The following is a 4963-nucleotide window of genomic DNA, read 5'->3' on the forward strand; positions in this document are numbered from 1 at the left end:
TTCAGAGTCAGCGGCTGTAGTTACAGAGATACCATGTCGCTTGTGGGAGGCATCCGTTCAGTATGATGACGTCATGACGTTCCGGTCACCTGACGTACGTTTCGCGCATGATCGCGCTTTCTCAAAGGTAGGTGCACGCAGTAAACGTGCATGTTATATAGCTCTTGGCTGCCATAGCAACCTTTGGGGGAGTGTCTGCCCCGAGCCGCTTGCTGGTCTGACTATCGCATTGTCTTAACCTCGGCATGTAAATGGTGTCAGAGAGAGCCTGACCCACACATTGGTGTATAGCTGTTGCCCCAGCTGGGCATAAAACGGTGATAGTCATAGGAATGACACATAGTAGCTAGATGCTGCATCTGCAATAGAAGCAGTTATACTCTTGATTAAATGTACAGAAATGCTTGCAGGAAATAGCAAGGATGGTGATATCGTAATAACTTGTAGAGTAACTCTAGGCATCAATTCCCAGATGTGGGGTTGATGCACAAAAAGAGCCGTGTAATAGTCCTTGGCTAGGGGTGCTAGCGGCAACCCCTATATCCCCGCCAAAAGTAAACTTTCCCAATTTCTTGTTTTCCCAATGCAGGATTAATTAGCCAATCCTTAGTCCTTGCGAATACTGGATGCTGGATACAAATCTGTACCGCCCGCTGTAGCTTAGATGAATCTGCTTACAAGATGGAACTCAGATGAATATTAATCTCAGATGACTCTTCGATGGAACTAACTTTCTGACTGACTGCATGACCTTTTAAAAACTTCACATGTCCTATTTGCATAATGTACAGCCAATCTTTGGCGTGGGGACCAATTATCCCACCTATAGCAAGGGTTTGCCAGTCCTGCAACAACTGGCACAAAGCCTCAGTATCGCATCTGAGCATGTGCTACAAAAATGTAATCTCCCCCCCCTCCCCTGGCAACTTGCCACTTAGCATATGGCATCCTGCTTTCTTAATGAATGCCGCTCAGTCCAGCGAGGCCAAATGGCTCATTTTGATCTAAGGATATCGGGGCTTCAATTAGCACGGAAGGGCTAACAAATTATGCACACCTCTAGTTCCTTGCGTTTGAACTGACTCTTTGAAGTGAGGATATGGGTGTTTCATTTAGGAAGGAAGGCTAACAAATGGGTCACACCTCTGGGATAAATGTCCCTTTGAATGCCATGTAAATCACATAACTTAAATATACCTAAACCAAGCTAGGTCTATTTATGCATTTATACACGTTACAAATATTAAAAACATCTCAATCTACATGATTCCTTTCTAAACCTCTGCATATACTGGGGCATCCCTGCAGATATATTTTAACCCCTTCATACCCATTTACCTTTTATTTTAATAAAACAAACATGCTCAGCCTTATACCTGACTGGAGTGTGGGGATAAACATTAACCCCTTATCCCCGTGTAGGTTGGGGTATTTTTCACACAGTCACAGTAATGCATGCACAATGCCCGGGCCCAAGAGCTGACGTTCTACATTTTAACTTAAAACCCCTATAACTCTCTTCACCTTATCCCTGGTGAGAGATGTACTGAACCCCACACTGGGGTCTGGGGTTTGGGCATATTCCGAGACCCTTTAATGCAATTCAGTTCTCAGCCCGTTTTTACTGTCCTGGTTTGTGCTGAAGCAGGGGGGTTTGGCGGTGAGCTGCAAACGGCGTTCTAGGGAGGATTTTGTCCGGTGATCTGTGTTACTCATGTCCTCAGGAATCGGGGGGAATTCCTGAGAACATGTTTTGGGGTGCCCCACAACAATGGCCCCCGTCTACCCAAACACACCCAGACAACATTTTACCATAAAATCACCCCTGAAACTCACGCCCTGCACATCCCCGCTGGCAGTAAAACCACATACATCTTTAATATACCAACAGTTATATACCACAATTAGGTGGAAGTGCTGACACTCACAATTTCCCAATATAGCTCAGGGGCACATTACACACACTGTATTATACATTTTCAGGACTGCACGCAGCTCTGGACTGCAGAACTGACACTTCACAGTCACCTTTTGTGATTCAGGGCCCCCCCAGCTGGGCATAATGCTTTAATTGTGGCCTGGGGACCCCTTCACCATCACAAAGATAAGCCCTGGAAAGCCCTTAACATGGTGACAATATTTCAAGCAGTTTGTAAAAGATGCAATAGTCAATGTGAAGAATCTATGCAAAATGTGTGTTGAATTAGTAGACGTTGGGGAAATGTGAGTTTGGTATGAGCTAGGAAAATAATATAGGTTATATCTGAAAGGCATATGAAATAGAAAGAACAGGGGGGCACAAAACAAACTAAAAGTGCAAACTCAGAAAATGGCACTAACAGATCAACAATGATAAATACTAAAATGGATGTGATATATAATATAGTATATTCGTACTCACACGGCCATGTGTGGTACTGTTTCCAAAGAATGGTATATTTTCTCTATGCTGCTACTTCACTGCAGCCGTCAGCTGATACTCCCTTCCTGGTTCGTCACAGGTATAGCCTTAGGCCTTGCCCCCGCTGCCTGCTACAGCGTCCGCTGTGGCAGACGCTGCGCTCACGAGAGCCCTCCTCGCAATGGTGCCGGGCCCGCTGCGAGGGGGGGCCGAAGCGCTCGAACGAGAGCTACTCCTGCTCTCAATTCAATGAGGGCGAACCTGCCGGGTGACGTCATGGCCGCGCCCCCGTCACTCCTGCGCCACGCCCCCCCCCCGGTCTCTGCTCCTGCAGTGAGCTGCAGACCGGGGAATCGCCGGAACGCGCAGCCAAAAGCACGGGCGCGCATTACAGCGCCGTGACCGGGGCCTTAGCCTTACAGTTGTTGACTTCAGTACTCATACCACATACATACGAGGTAAGACAATACCGCCACACTTACAACGTGTTGTAAGATGCCATCTTGCGTCAGAAGGTGTCTTATACCATAGTAATGCTTAGTTAAAATAGGCCTACATACTCCAACATTTGGAAGGGCATAAACACATATATGATTTTTTAAATGTATTAACACAGTTGGCTGTAGAATACAAAGCTATTTAATGATTCAAGTAAATTATGTGGTTAACGATGGAGAGCTTCTTCCACTTAGTAAATACTCCATTTACAGCATTGAAAATGTTTTCCAAATTGGAAAACTTTGGAAACTTTCCTGAAGCCACATTATCAAATGTTGAAATCGGGATTTTGCTATGAGAACTGAAAGCAGTTAGCACCTTTTAAAATAAATCCATATTCTTAATATATAAAAAATATTAGGCAGTAGGTTTATTCATTAAAATGAAATAGTGATGTTTGGTATCATTAGTTCTCCTTAGTCACTGTTGAAGAGCAAATGGTTTACAGTAAACTGTCAATGCCCACTTTCACCACTGAGTGGCATTACATCTTTAAAAAGTCCACATCTATTTTACATTCAGTTTTGCTGCAGTTGAAACATGACACATCAATGCTACTACACTACTGTCCCCAGCATGCAGAAGAACCACACACAGTAAAATAATTCACAATGCTGTATCCACAGGCAGTGTGCATTAACCTCTTTTCTTCCAGAAGTACTTGTAATGCACTGCAGAACTATGGCCTCTCGAAGGGAATGTAATGATATCCTATTTATTGTTGTAGCCAGGTCCCCCTCCCGTCCCGTGGGGTGGGGAGACGGCTGCACAGCTGCAGGGAGCGCCCGGTGCTCCGGATCTCCGCGGCGGACGCCCATTTTGATTCCACGCGTATGCGCAGGACGCCCGCTGTACGATCTGAGTTTTGGTGGCCATATTGGATAAGGCTCTGCAGGGGACTACGAGTCCAAGCAGCCCCAGGGGCGGCAGTACAGCCAATAGGCTGCAGAGGCAAAAGATAAGGGATTTGATACATTTGGCGCTCAAGGACAGCGCGCTCAGTCAGAAGGAGGAGAGCAAGCAGAGAGGTAGTGTCCAGGGAGTCCAGTGCTCCTGTGGACTAGGCCTAGAATTGCCCCGCAGGCCCCAGTTAGGCCCTGAGCCCTTCAGCTTGTGGTACTACAGGGATGGCCCACAGATAGGGACACTTCCCTTTAGCTCACCACAAGTAGTGATAGTGCATCAGTGACAGACGCCACTCGGTGTGCGCAGCCTGCGGTCTGGGACCAGACCAAAGGCACCTACTCAGAGACAATTACAGGGACACACTACAACGGGAGATCCCTCCAGAGGTGGACGAAGAGGATCCGGTAGACGCATCGTGGGATCACACTGCGGTCCAATGGATCACCATCTTCAGGTTGACCTGGTCTGGACCATAGACCAGGAAAGGTACCCAACGTGCACCAACGGCCACACACATACACAAAGGGATAGTGCTACTCCTCACATTTAGGTGCATCTGCTCTTGTGGAGATCGGGTTACAGGTGCCGAGGGCACCCTCAGTACTTTGGGGGACTCACAATTGTGGTGTTGGGTTATTGTATTGTGGGGACGTTGTGTTTGGGGGTGTTATTATATTATTGTGTCAGTAAATATAAGTTGTGGATACCTGTGTGTGTCTTTATTTACTGCCGGTATTGTTCCTGGGAAGGGGTTATCAAGCTGTGCTAGGATACCTCCCAGGTGGAGGCTCTGTCACCTTATAGAACATGACCACCCCAGGCTCCCAGTGGCGGAGGATCAGCCTTCTGTATGCCAGACAGGTATCTAGCACATGTAGTTCCCTTAGACATAGGGAAAGGGAGCTACATTTGGAGGCGCTGCTGAGATTCAGACCTGGGGTGCCCAAACATAGTACAACTAAATTATGTCATCAACCATATCACTACCGTCCAGGCGGGAGGTCTATGAATGGGCATTGAAAACCTACGTACCACCGCAAAAGGTGCCCGCTGTTGGACAAATCCCCTGTGACACCTCCTCTTATGACATCAGCTTATTACTAGGGCAGTATCCGGGCCTAAAGGGTCCTAGCCCGCCAAACAGATCCCGAAAAGGTA

The sequence above is a fragment of the Ascaphus truei genome, chromosome 4, assembly GCF_040206685.1.
Source record: "Ascaphus truei isolate aAscTru1 chromosome 4, aAscTru1.hap1, whole genome shotgun sequence".
NCBI classification, from domain to species: domain Eukaryota; kingdom Metazoa; phylum Chordata; class Amphibia; order Anura; family Ascaphidae; genus Ascaphus; species Ascaphus truei.